Below are 14,965 nucleotides of genomic sequence, written 5' to 3'. Positions count from 1 at the left end.
GATGTATGCTGAATGTTTCTAAGGTGCCAGGCACTGTACTAGGTGCTGACCATGGGCCCCAGTGGCAGCTCTGACCCCTATCCTCAGGGAGTTTACAGTCAGGTGGAAGAGACTGATTACAGCAAATCACACACTTGATTTCAATTGGGATCACTGCCTCAGGTGAAAATTCAGAGTGCTAAGAGAGAGTCTGGGAGGGTCTGGGAGGGACCCCCTGAGAAAGTAATCATTAAACTGAAGCCTGAAGGATGAGGAGGGCCTGCTAGACAAGGGAAAGGGTGGAGGTCAAGGGGAGTATTTCAGGTGGAAGGAAGGCTTTATCAAGAGAAGGTGGTTGGGATAGGAGAGAATGAAGGAAGGCTAGAGGTGCTGGGGAGGCCAGCAATGTGAGAACCCAGCCTTGGACCTTCCAGGCCTAGCGCTGTCTCCTTTGTGCCCGTAGGTCCCATCCCAGGACTCTACACCTTATGGAATCAGCATCTCCTCCATTTCCATGTTTGGAGAGAATTGGATGATGAAAATACCTAGTAGATTTTCTAGAAAATGTTCATTCTAGACTGGACTGGGATTGGGGGTTGGGGGAGGAGCCTATATGGTTTATACAAAATAAAATATCAACTAATGTGACACACATCATAAAGAAGTAAATTACCTCCCAAATAGGAAGTCTGGGTTCAGTGCCCTGTGATGGAATGAGTTTCCCAGTAATGCTCAGCATCTCTGAAGTTCTCGTGGCCCTCCCTGCATTGTCACAAGGCAGCAGGGGTTTCCTTAAACATCACATCCTTATAGGACTTCCTCCAAAGGCAGGGAGATGGACAAGTGACCTCTCTCCTTTCACTGGGGAGAAAACCTCTTTTCCAGGAGTCTCACAGCATACTTTCTCTCATGGGCCATTGGCCCAAACTGGGTCATGTGCTCACTGCTGGCAGTAAGAGGCTGGAAAGGTGATTATCTGGGAGGAGAGGAAGACTTGCATGTGGCTGTCGGTCACATGCCTCTAGCTATGGAGGCAGTAAACCAACTCAAAGGAATGAGTCCTCTTTCCATTCCCGTTCATAGTCCTGGTGGCTATTAGCAATCTATTTCTGCAATTCACACTTGTTAGTATTTCAATGTGTGATGTGGTACGGAAGAAGCATTTGATAGACTCCAACACTTAGCCAATAAGAATCGGAAAGGAATGCACAGAGCAACCAGATAGTTATGTAGGGAAAAAATGAACTCCAACCCCTACCTCACACCATATACAAAAATTAATTTTAAATCTACCAAAGATCTAAATGCAAGAGCTAAAACTATAAAACTTCTGAAAAAAAAAGCATAAGAAATATATGAAGTAAGGTTTTCTTAGACATGATAGAAGATGCACTAACTAAAGAAATGGATAAAATTCAAACCTAAAAACATTTGCTCTTAAAAAGTACTATTAAAAACAAAAGGCGAAGCTTCAGACTGCAGGAAATGCAGAACACAGAGACTGATCTGTTCTCTTTAGGAAGGAAGAATAGGGAAAGCTAGGTCCTCAGCTGTGGAATGTGAATCCACAATCATCATTATCCATCAATCATTATCATTAATAAAGGAAAGGCTGCCCCCAGTCAGACATCTCTTTTGCGTCAGGTCCTATACCATCTGCCCTTGACACTCTCTCTAATCTAAACTTCTCACCAGATAGGTGAGATAGAGAATGGTCCCCCAGTCACAGATGAACAAACTGGGTCTGAGATATCACACACCTGGGGTGGCAGATGGCGTCAGTGGTAGTTCTTCACCCCTTCCTACATTTTTGCATTAGCCCTATAACTGTGGAGAGCTCTGACCCCATGGGCAGGGCAACAGGCTCCACCCCTGGACTTTAGCCTCAGCCACGTGACTTGTGTTGGTCACCATGAGGGAAGGGGGTTTAATAAGTGGCCCCACACTGAGATGTGCTCTCTGGCGATGTTGCCATGGCCACAAGGACACGCCCGAGCTAGCCTGCTGGAGATGAGAAACAAGTGCAGCTCAGTGGGCGCCCTTTTGTCCCAGGAACAGTCAGCATAGATCAGCCCCACTGCCGATCCCAGAACATGAGTGAATCCAGCCAAGATCAGCAGAGCTGCCCAGCTGAACCCCAGCTCATTCCAGATGCGCAAGCAATACATACTTAACCATTCTCATGATGCTGAGGTGCTATGGTTGTTTGTTATGCAGCACTCTCATGTCAAAAGCTAACTGATACACCCAGTAAGCACTGAAGTCAGGATCTGTGCTCAAGTCTGTTGACGCTACCATCCATGCACCTCTCCCCACAACACTGTTTTCATTGTGGTTCTCATAATTATTTGCATTCATGATACAGTCTAGGATTTAACATTTTGGAGACTATAGGAGTGGATGTTGGCTGAGTGGGCTTTATCTTTTGTGGTTGTCAGAGAGAATGGGAAGGATACCATTTGCAAACTTGGGAGTCAGAATACAATCCATGCCATGTGGTTGGAGTCTGTTCAGTGACTGCTCCCAACTTGCTCCCCACTTGCTCCCCATCTTTCCTGGTCAACCACAGCCATAGGCCAAGCAAAAGCTTTCTTGTGTTTGCCTCGAGTACTTAGGAAAGAATGCTAATAGTAATCCTCTAATCCTAATAGCTAAAATGCACCAAGCACCTACTTTTACTAACCTCCACATGGATCATCCCAATTAATCTTCCCAACCAACCAAGGAGACTTATTGTTTACATTTTACACATGAGAAAACTGACGCCCCATCAAAATGTCCTCACCATTGGTTTCTGGAAGAATTGCAAACTGAAGACTGATGTTTCACAGCTTAGAATCTGAGAGAGTGTTATTGGTAAAACTGCCAACAGCAAAGACATCGATTACATTTTAGTTACTAATTCAGCAAACCAGTTGGATGTAACCATTCTTCATGAGGCCAGGCAATGAAGTAAGTGCTTAACCTTGAAAATGCAGGAAACGAAAACCAAACAGGAGAGAGAGTCCAATCCACAAGTACAGTGGAGAGTCTCTCAATGGTCGAAAAAACAAGCAAACACAACCAGTCACGACAGGTATAGAAGACTTGCACTCTGTAAACCAGCTCGACCTGAGGGATGTCGACAGAGCGTGCTACCCAACGACAGCAGAGCCCACCGCTTCTCCTGAGCACACAGAGGGCCAACCATGGCTGGCCAGCCATCTGCTGGACCACTGTGGCTCATGGCTTGTGTTTGCATAGTCCATGACCTAAGCATGGTTTTTATATTTTTAAAGGGCTGTCCCAAATAAAACTAAACAAAACCACAAAGAATACACAACAGAGGCATTACCTGGCTTGCAAACCCTAAAATGTTTGCAATCCCCGCCTTTACAGAAAAACCTGCCCTTCCACTCTTCTGGATCATAAAGCAAGTCTCAGTAAAGTTAAAAAGGTTGAAATGATACAAAACATATTTTTTGACCATAGTGAAGCCTAGCAATTATTTCCATGAAAGCACATGAAAAACAAAAACAAAAAACAGACCAACCCATAGAATAGGGTGTCCAGCAGCCCATACATATGTATGAGCATTTCTCACACGATGACAACAAAGATATTTCAGTACATCGTGAAAAGGACCAAGCACTCAATAAACGGCATCAGGACAATTGGCAAAAGTGCAAAAGCAAAAAAAAAGAAAAGAAAAAACACCAAAAACTTACACCATAAAGCTATTAGGAATAAATGTAGAAGACTTTGAAGATAGAGAACGTTTTCTTAAAAGTATAAATGCAAAAGCAAACCAAGTCAAAAATCTGTGTAACAATCAACACCATAAACAAAGCAAAAATCCAAGTGACCAACTGGGAAAAAATACTTGCAAAATATAAAGCACAGAACAACTAATATCCAAAATATTTAACGCCGTCTTAGAGATCAGGTTAAAAGAAGATAAACACTCACCTACAGGACGTCCAGGCAGAACCGTTCAGAGGACAGGGGGAGGCAGCACCTGAAAGAAGAGCAGAAATGCCAGGTGTGGAAAGATGTACAAACACCCTGGGGAGCAGGAAACGCCAATCAAATGAGCAGGGTATGGCAGTCTCTCTGGTGGGCCAGCGGCTACGACTCCAGATCCCAATGTAGAGGCCTGGGTTCTACCCCTGGTCAGGCAAGTAGATCCCACATGCCATGAGTAGAAGATTCCACCATGGTCACATAAATACTTTTTTTTTTTAATAAAAAACAAATTAAAATAACAGGATATTGCTATTAGTTCACGTTAGTCACAATGCAGAGACTGGCCATGGCCAGTATTGGGAAGAGGATGGGGAGTAAGCTTAGCCATCAGTTCAGTTCAGTTCAGTCGCTCAGTTGTGTCCGACTCTGTGACCCCATGCATCGCAGCACGCCAGGCCTCCCTGTCCATCACCAACTCCCAGAGTTCACTCAGACTCATGTCCATCGAGTCCGTGATGCCATCCAGCCATCTCATCCTCTGTCGTCCCCTTCTCCTCCTGCCCCCAATCCCTCCCAGCATCAGAGTCTTTTCCAATGAGTCAACTCTTCACATGAGGTGGCCAAAGTACTGGAGCTTCAGCTTTAGCATCATTCCTTCCAAAGAAATCCCAGGGCTGATCTCCTTCAAAATGGACTGGTTGGATCTCCTTGCAGTCCAAGGGACCCTCAAGAGTCTTCTCCAATACCACAGTTCAAATGCATCAATTCTTCAGCACTCAGCCTTCTTCACAGTCCAACTCTCACATCCATACATGACCACAGGAAAAACCATAGCCTTGACTAGAAGGACCTTAGTTGGCAAAGTAATGTCTCTGTTTTTGAATATGCTATCTAGGTTGGTCATAATTTTTCTTCCAAGGAGTAAGTGTCTTTTAATTTCATGGCTGCAGTCACCATCTGCAGTGATTTTGGAGCCCCAAAAAATAAAGTCTGACACTGTTTCTACTGCTTCCCCGTCTATTTCCCATGAAGTGATGGGACCGGATGCCATGATCTTCGTTTTCTGAATGTTGAGCTTTGAGCCAACTTTTTCACTCTCCTCTTTCACTTTCATCAAGAGGCTTTTTAGTTCCTCTTCACTTTCTGCCATAAGGGTGGTGTCATCTGCATATCTGAGGTTAGTGATATTTCTCCCAGCAATCTTGATTCCAGCTTGTGTTTCTTCCAGTCCAGTGTTTCTCATGAGGTACTCTGCATATAGGTTAAATAAGCAGGGTGACAGTATATAGCCTTGACGTACTCCTTTTCCTATTTGGAACCAGTCTGTTGTTCCATGTCCAGTTCTAACTGTTGCTTCCTGACCTGCATACAGATTTCTCAATCACTGGTCCACAAATCACTGTTTTTTACAGAAGTGATTGATAGGATCTACTCAAACTGTAAACCCACACATCTGACAACCTAGACACTGCACTTTTTAGAACTCAGTTTTGGTGAAGAAATACCCACGTAAGAACAGAGAGGGGTAGGTGTGGGGATGTTCAGGCAAACATGTTTGTTATAACAAGACACGGAAAGTAACTGAAATGATGATGGATGTGGACATGGCAAAGCCAACTGTGGTGTTTGAAAACCATACGAAATACTGAGCACTGGCTTAAACAGCGAGGCCAAAACACAGAGGACATGGAAAGACCTCTATGTGGAACCTAAAAACCAGTACAAGTGAATGCATGTGCAGAAGGGAGCCAGACTCGCTGATGTAGAGAACAAACCAATGGTTACCACTGGGAAGAGGGAAGCGGGGAGAGGAAAACAAGGGGCAGGGGATGAAGAGGCACAAAGTACTGTGCGTAAGCTAGGTGAACAGCCAAGACAGACTGTACAGCGTGAGGAGTTCCAGCCATTGTCCTGTAATAACTGTTAACGGAGTATGATCTGTAAAAAATGTTGAATCGCTCTGCTGCACACCTGGTATTAATATAATATTGTAAATCAGCTATACTTCAATTAAAAAAAAGATTTTGGACTTCCTTGGCAATCCAGTGTTTCAGACTCTGCCTTCCAATGCAGTGGGCACTGGTTAAACCCCTGGTCAGGGAATTAAGACCCCACATGCCGCTGTGCAGTATGGGCAAAAATCTGAAAAACAAAAGCACTTCTAAGATATTGTTGGGAGAAAAGGGGGGCGGTTCCTGAACGTGTTTGGTATTACACCATCTATGTTTATAAACTACACAAGGCAGCAGCTCCTCTGTGTACACAGATTTATGTCTGTGTAAAAAAAAGTGAAAGTATTAGTTTCTTAGTCATGTCCGACTCTGTGTGACCCCAAAGACTCTAGCCCTCCAGGCTTCTCTGTCCATGGGATTCTCGATCGCAAGGATGCTGGAAGGTCTTTAGGATATCCAGCAAAGTTTTCTCACTATAAGGAAAATACAGGTGAGTTTTGTTTGGGTTTTTGTCTATTTTCCAGGATAGAGGTTATTTTTGAAATTTTATTTTATTTTATTTTAAAAAAGTGTGATTTTTTTGATGTGGACCATTTTTAAAGTCTTTATTGAACTTCTTACAATATTGCCCCTGTTTTGTATTTTGGGTTTCGGCCATCAGGAGTGTGGGATCTTGGCACCCAGACCAGGGACTGAGCCCGCACCCCCTGCACTGGAAGGCACTGGACCACTGAGCAAGGCCCTGAAAGTTTTTTTTTAAAAAAGGATAAAACTGTGTGAGGCAGTGCATGTTTACAGCACAAGGATGGATCCACTCTGTAAGAGAAGGCAGCCGCCCTGCTGCCCCAGCCTGGCCAGGTCAAGGTGCTCTGTACTTCCCGACACTATATACCTTTACACTGTCATTTTACCCTGTTAATCCTTCCAGTCCTCTGGGCACCTGATGCAGAGAGCTGACTCATTGGAAAAGACCCTGATGCTGGGAAAGATTGAAGGCAGAAGGAAAAGGGGATGATAGAGGATGAGATGGTTGGATGGCATCACTGACTCAGTGGACATGAGTTTGAGCAAGCTCGGGGAGTTGGTGATGGACAGGGAAGCCTGGTATGCTGCAGTCCATGGGGGGTACAGAGTCGGTCAGACATGACTTAGTGACTGAACAACAGCAAGCCATCCTGAGCTGAGGGAGACAATCGTCCTTCCCTGTGAGGGTGTCTGAGGAGCTTCTAAGCCTTTCAGTTTAATTCTCAACTCTAAATCTAGGAGGTGGGAGTCGGCCTTTCCCCATGACATCTGATGCTTCCTTCCCTCTAGTCCTCCTTCATCCCACATCACCCACCAGCAGTCCTGCCCCAGAGGCCCTCCTGGGTCTGAGGGCTCTGAGAGGACCCTTAACAATGAGGGAACCAGGGAGACGAGGTCACAGTAAGTGGCCCAAGTGGCCAGGCTCCTTGCCTGTGGTAGGCCACTCTATGCAGCTCCCCCTAAGCTTTAGAATTCTTTGCAAACTTCACAGAACATAGGGGCTTAAACTCCAAGTTGTGACAAAGCCTCTGAAACCACATTGAGTGGGAAATCTTCATCATTCTGAGCATACTGGGGACCTCTGGGGGTGTGCGAGGGTGGTAGGATCTCCCAGAAGGCAGAGAAGGAGGCAGCAATGGGGTCATGGAACGAGGTGGGGGATAGGCTTTGAGATCATCCCTTTCTAGTCTGGAGGCTGGGAGGGCATCTTCAGAAAGCGACCCCCAGGGCAGAGGTGTAGGACGCATTGATTTCTCCTCACAATAGAGCTGCCTGAAGCCCTCAGTACCCTGGCTCCAGAGCCCCGAAGCAGGTTTGTCAGATCCCAGATCAGGAAGTGAGGGTAAGTGGGGAGTCCTTTTAGCGAGTTGCAAACAAGTTATTAAAAAATTTACTTCTTCTTTTCCAATTTGGATTCCTTTTATTTCTTTTTCTGCTCTGATTGCTGTGGCCAAAACTTCCAGAATTATGTTGAATAGTAGCGGTGAAAGTGGGCACCCTTGTCTTGTTCCTGACTTTAGGGGAAATGCTTTCAATTTTTCACCATTGAGGATAATGTTTGCTGTGGGTTTGTCATATATAGCTTTTATTATGTTGAGGTATGTTCCTTCTATTCCTGCTTTCTGGAGAGTTTTTTTTTTTTATCATAAATGGATGTTGAATTTTGTCAAAGGCTTTCTCTGCATCTATTGAGATAATCATATGGCTTTTATTTTTCAATTTGTTAATGTGGTGAATTACGTTGATTGATTTGTGGATATTGAAGAATCCTTACATCCCTGGGATAAAGCCCACTTGGTCATGGTGTATGATCTTTTTAATGTGTTGTTGGATTCTGATTGCTAGAATTTTATTGTGGATTTTTGCATCTATGTTCATCAGTGATATTGGCCTGTAGTTTTCTTTTTTTGTGTGGCCTCTTTGTCAGGTTTTGGTATTAGGGGGATGGTGTGGTGCTTCTCAAACACGGTCACTGTGCAGCCTGGGCAGGGCCCTTGATTCTGAATTTCTAACTCAGATGATGCTCACGCTGCTGGTCCAGGGACCACACTTTGAGAAGCAAAGGATGAGAGGTAGATGGGAATGGAAAGACATGTCCGTGCAGTGCATAGGGTAAGATTACATCTCGTCTTATGAGCTTTTATTTCAAGTATGTGTGTGTGTTGGGATGTGTTCTTTTATAATGCACGGGGATCTAAGAAAGTGAAAAACACTGAACTGAGATCAGAAGGAGGACTGGAGTCGAAAGGCAAACACACTCAGGTGGACCTGGGCTATGGATCATTCTGACTCTATTTTAAACATGAAAATGTCCCTCTCAGGGACATATGTCTTATCTGGTCCTGAGTTGCTTCCATTACAAAAATTTGAACTTGTGCCATTTCCTGTGGCGCGGGATTACATAGAGGGGTGAGAAGGGCATATCTATTTTGGAGTCTCATTTCAAAACCTCCCAATATCGCCGAAATCAACTGGCACAAACAGAGCGCCTGGGAGTTTCTTTCATAGAAATGGCAAAGTGCGTCTATCAATGGAGCACACGCAGCCGGGCGGAAGGGCCCGCCAATGGCCGCTCCATCAACCTTGGCAGATGTGTACATTACCCTTTGATCTCCAAGGATGCTGTATTTAGATGACATAATGCGTTTGGGGTTATCTTTCTCGAAGGTAGAAGGGACGTAAGCAGATACCCACTCTTGCAAGATAAAATTAGCACCTCTTTGCTGGAAGATAAACATTTTTCGGCAGGAAAGCTCTGATTAAAGTACAAAGCGGCCAGGGGTATTAGGCTGCACCCCTTTGAGTGAAATTCCTATTTATAATAAAAGGAAATAGCACTGCTATGACATAAAGCAACGGGGAGCCGCCACTCCCGTTGGAAAGATGGGGCTTCGCTATTGCAGCTGTTTTTGCAAAGGACCACTGTGGTCCAAACTCCAGGTTGGGGGTGGACAGAAGAAAGTGGGTGCTCTGTGTGGAACCCTTACCCAGAGACAGCCCCACTGATCCTGGCACTTCCTGTCCCCACATCTCGGGGCTGCTGTGGGCAGTTGTGGGGTCTGCTCCCTGCCCAGCAGAGCGGGCACTTCCACCCCCCACAGTCACCCAGCTGCTTACCCTGGCAAGGGTTGGGTCAGCCCAGGATGGGTACCATCTGGAGAATTCCTGCAAAGGCGCTATGTAGACTAGCTCTGGACACCCTGTCTAACCCCTCAGATGCTTGCTGCCTATTCCCACAGATGGTTTTTGCCCACAGGACCCCTGTCCCATATCTCTCCCTCCACACCTGCTTGTGGTGGCTCAGACGGGAAAGAATCCACCTGCAATGTGGGAGACCTGGGTTCTATCCCTGGGTGGAGAAGATCCCCTGGAAGAGGGCATGGCAACCCACTCCGGTATTCTTGCCTGGAGAATCACATCGACAAGAGGAGCCTGGTGGGCTGCAGTCCATGGGGTCGCAAAGAGTCAGACATGACTGAGCGACTAACACGGCACAATACTGGACTGTGAACCAGATGAGACCCGGTATTGCCTGAGGCTGGGCAAAGAGGCCAGGCGTGCACAGGACTTTAGACTTTTTGTTTTTCCAAACTGAAAGGTTACCCCCACCATTCCTTTCCCATGTATGCACGTTAACAGGGGGGTTTCAGTGGTGGTGCCCACCCGCCACGAGAATGCCAAAAGCTAGGCTGCTAATGGTGGCCGTGCCCCTCCCTTCGCAAGCCAAGCTGGTTAGTAAGGGCACTTGGCTGCTATGGTGTCCAGGCTTCCTCTGCAAACAGCCCCAGATGTGGCTGGTACTGAGACATGGGGGAAGCGGGGCAGGGCACAACCTTTAAAAGAATAGACAGTCATCGAGAACATGACAAAATCTGGAACCTACTAGGGCCAAGATGGCGGAAGATTTGCCTTCCAGGGGACCTTGAGCCTCATTATGCGTTCATTGTAACACATCGAGGCCAACCATCAAAGACCAAAGAGTGGGTGGTGGCCTAATTTCTGGAAATCCCCACTCCTTTCAACACACTCCAGTGCTCTTGCCTAGAAAATCCCATGGACAGAGGAGCCTGGTGGGCTACAATCGACAGGGTCGCAAAGAGTCGGACACAACTGAGCACACAAGTATATGCATTTCCCAAAATAGTTGGAACAGTCCCCCACTCACTAGCCTGTGAAATCACCCAGCCTATAGAAGCTACCCCCCTGTATTTCAGGGATTCCCTCGCCTTCTGAGACGGCCCACATTTTGTCTGAAGAGTGTGTCTCTCTCTAAATAAATCTACTTCTTACCTATCACTTTGTTTCTCACTGAATTCCTTCTGTGGGGACACATATAGAACCAGAGCTTCAGGAAGTCCTCAGATCAGGTGTGCAATTTCAATGAAGACAGTGGTTTCGACTCCCAGCCCCTGGGTTCCAGTCCCAGTCTGAGTTGTGTGGTTTCAGCATCACAGTCCAGCCCTTTGCAGGCTGTCTCTAACCCCAGTCGTCTCCGCAGGTCAGTCCTCTGAAGCCTGAGTTTCAGTCCCCAGCCCCGCAGGTACCAGCAGCTGCAAGTCTCAGGCTGGAGACCACAGCAAGGTGGCGTGACTCTCTCTGTGTTCTGGCTGCCACCAACTGGCCACTGCGATCTCCTCTGAGCCTCCGAGGCTCCCCTCTGTCCCTGCTAAGGTCCCCTCCGAGAAGGGGCTCCCCACGGTGGGGGGACCTTTCCTCCTTTCCAGCTTCCTCCTAGGTGTGCCGGTCCCATCTCGATTCCTTTTTCTCTTTTTGCTTTCATCCTAGCCGGTTATGTGGAGCTCTTTCTTGCACCTCGGGGTGTCTGGGATCCTCTGCCAGCGTCCAGTGAGGTATTCTCTGGGAACTCTTCCATGTGGGGATGCAGTTTGGCTGTATCTTCAGCAGAAGCTGGGCTCCGTGTCCTATTCCGCCATCTCGACTGCTCTCTCTGTGCATGTAATTAGGCTAAGGGTCTCCCACTGAGCTCCTCCTGAAGCAGGCCTGGGTGGGCTTCAGTCCAAGGACGGGTGTCCTTATAAGAGACAGAAGAGAGACGAGGAGAGGTGGTGTGAAGGCGGAGGCTGGAGGGAGGCGGCCACGAGCCAAGGGACACCTGAAGTCAGTGCGGGGCCAAGACCCCACAGCTGGAGCCCTGTCTGGGTGACCTCCCCTCCACGAAGGATTTTAAGCACGAGGATGACTCGCCAACACCCGGGGAGTGGCACGCCACGCCGGCTGCCATGTGAGAAGGTCTCGGAGGGGCGAGGGTGGGTGGGGAAGAACAGCCCGGGGTGATCATGTGGCAGAAGGAGACAATCGGATACCTGGGGAGTCCGGGGCACGGACGCTGATGCCAAGGCTCGCCAGGGCACTGCGTCCACTGGTCCTTTCAGGGGCTCAGTGGAGTCTTAGCTCAGTCCTGTCCTCCAGCGGGTCCAGTGGGTCCCCAAACCTGTCCTGTGCTTACTTTCTGTGCTCTGGAATGCTTAATTGGAGCAGACACCCCTGGCTGTTTGCTCCAGGGAGGGGCAAGGGGTAGCTCAGAGTGGATTCCTGGGTTGTTGGTGGGGCTCCTGCTCCCAGTGAGTTACAGCAGTTCTGGCCCCTGTCACTTGGCTCATTTCATTTACTCCTGTCCTGGGTGACCCAGGAGTAAATGTGGCTGGAGGAGGGGCCCCCTCTCCCTTTCAGGATTTCCCCCTCAGGGCTGGGCTCTCGGGTCACCCCCTCCCAGGACCTGTGCTCACCGGGCAGCGTTTCCCCTGGTGGGCCACAGGTACTTAGACTCATGGTCTTTTGACACTGACTCTGCGCGCAGCTGAATGGGACTCAGAAACTTGTTGTTTGGTCGCTCAGTTGTGTCTGACTCTTTGGCAACCCCATGGCTCCTCTGTCCATGGGATTTCCCAGGCAAGAATACTGGAGTGGGTTGTTATTTCCTCCTCCAGGGGATCGTCCTGATCCAGGGATCAAGCCCATATTTCCTGCACTGGCAAGCAGATTCTTTACCACTGAGCCACCAGGGAAGCCCCTCAGAAACTATAGTGATGCCTAAATTCACCCACATCTTCCATGCTAATGGTGAGAACAAACACTGACCCGGAGTTTCCCTTGTCCTCCTTGTAAGGGCTGCCCCTTCAAAGTGAGTGGTGATTTGACCTGGCCCCACCCTTCCTGCTTTGGAGAGTCCTCCTCTGACCCCTCTCCAGCCCACTTTGGGTTTCGCAAATCTCTTCATCAATCCTGGTTTGGGGAAGGGAGCCTGCAGGTAGTCATTTACACCTTAGTATAAATTTCTGTCACTGCCTTTCTGTCCCTCTTGGGGAGGGCATTTTGTAAGTCACAACTCACCATGAATGAAAGTAATATGTTCCCCAGAAAAACATGCCAGTGAGAACGGGTGAGCCAGGCACGTTACCTGTGCCACCCCTCTCTGGCGGTGGTGGTAGCTTTGTTGTTCAGTTGTGTCCGACTCGTGTGACCCCATGGACTGTAGCCTGCCACACTCCTTGGTGCACGGGATTTCCCAGGCAAGAATACTGGAGTGGATTGCCATTTCCTTCTCCGGACCCCTCTCTGAGGAACCCTGAATTCTCTGCCCTCCACTATCTAGAGTGTCAGGACCCTGTAAGTGTGCCTGCTTCTCTAGGGAGTGTTCCAAGACTCCTCGCCACACCTGACACGTCCCCTTTGCTCTGTCTCTTTATGATCACAGACACATGCACTGGAGTGTCGGGCCTATAACAATAGTGTTCAAACTCTTTCACTTCTCCAAAACCAGGGTCTCTTCTCAGCCCCATCATCATCGACACACCACATCCCCATGCAAACCATACTCAGCTCACCTGGGAAAACAGGCTCCTCCAGTCCCCTTCTCCAAAAAACAGTTCCTTCATTTTCAAAGATGGATTTGATATTTGATACATCGAAAGGAGGAGGAAAAGCTGCAATGTCATTTCCACTTTACAGTTTAGTATTGATTTTGTTTTCAGTTACATCTTCGTAAGCCTCATTCAGGCTTTGGCGTAATCCATCCTGGCTATTGCATGGATTCTCCTTGCTCAAGACCTCTGAGATCTCAGATCCTTAGAAATATTCCCTCCAAGTCCTCAACGATCACCTGATTAATTTCAACCTTTAATCCAGCACAGAGCAGATTGAGACAAACCCTGAAAAGATTATGGTGCTATCCCCATGCCTGTACAAAATTAAACATAAAAGCAGTACTCAATCACGAAAAAGGAGGTAAGGAAATTCAGCAAAGCGCTAACTAAGGGCTGTGACTATATTTACAATTAGTATATTTGATGTGATTTGGTTTACTGGTTCATTTTCTTTTCTGTTCATTGAGTCTCAGATTTGTACAATTTTTTGTCACGTTTCCTTCCTCTACTGGCTTGTGTAATTTTCGTTTTTATCTGCTCAAAGTTATGTAGTAGCCTAGATGGATACATGTGTACCTATGCTGAGTCCCTTTGTTGTCTACCTGAAACTATCACAACACTGTTAATTGGCTACGCTGCTGCTAACTCGCTTCAGTCGTGTCCGACTCTGTGCGACCCCATAGACGGCAGCCCGCCAGGCTCCCCCGTCCCTGGGATTCTCCAGGCAAGAACACTGGAATGGGTTGCCATTTCCTTCTCCAGTGCATGAAAGTGAAAAGTGAAAGTGAAAAGTGAAAGTGAAGTCGCTCAGTCGTGTCCGACTCTTAGTGACCCCATGGACTGCAGCCCACCAGGCTCCTCCGTCCATGGGATTTTCCAGGCAAGAGTACTGGAGTGGGGTGCCATTGCCTTCTCCGGTTAATTGGCTATACTCCAATATAAAATAAAAAGTTTAAAAAATCAGTTCTATTTGTGTGTTTCTACATTCTTTTGGAACATTTTACTTATTGTATAGATTTACATTTCTTGCCTTTAATTTCTTTTTCTTTCTTCTTGGTGTTTAACTTCTATCCATAGGGCTTCCCTGACAGCTCAGTTGGTAAAGAATCCGCTTGCAATGCAGGAGACCCTGGTTCAATTCCTGGGTCAAGAAGATCTGCTGGAGAAGGGATAGGTTACCCACTCCAGTATTCTGGGGCTTCCTTTGTGACTCAGCTGGTAAAGAATCCACCTGCAATGCGGGAGACCTGGGTTCTATCCCTAAGGTGGGAAGATCCCCTGGAGAGCGGAAAGGCTACCCACTCCAGTATTCTGGCCTAGAGAATTCCATGGACTGTTTAGTCCATGGGGTCGCAAAGAGTCAGACATGACTGAGTGACTTTCACTAACTTATATCCAGGGAAGTACAGAAAGTGTACAAGTCTTAAATTTATAGCTTGGTGGTTTTACATGTGTGTACGCCTCAATACAAGGTATACACCAGCACCCAGGGCCCCCCAGCCAGAAGACCTGCCCCTTCTCAGCCTAAACCCTCCCCAGAGATGGCCTCTATTCTGACCCTGTCCTCAGTGCATATGGAGAAACATCAAATTCCTCAATCATGTTCTTGATCTGGATGGCCTGACTGGGGTCTGGGCAACCCACTGGGGTCTTTATCCTTCCTGGCAAACTTCCAGGATC

The sequence above is a fragment of the Oryx dammah genome, unplaced genomic scaffold (genome assembly GCF_014754425.2).
Source record: "Oryx dammah isolate SB20612 unplaced genomic scaffold, SCBI_Odam_1.1 HiC_scaffold_13, whole genome shotgun sequence".
Lineage (NCBI taxonomy): Eukaryota > Metazoa > Chordata > Mammalia > Artiodactyla > Bovidae > Oryx > Oryx dammah.
The sequence above is the reverse complement of the archived record's forward strand: the minus strand, read 5'-3'. Positions refer to the sequence as shown.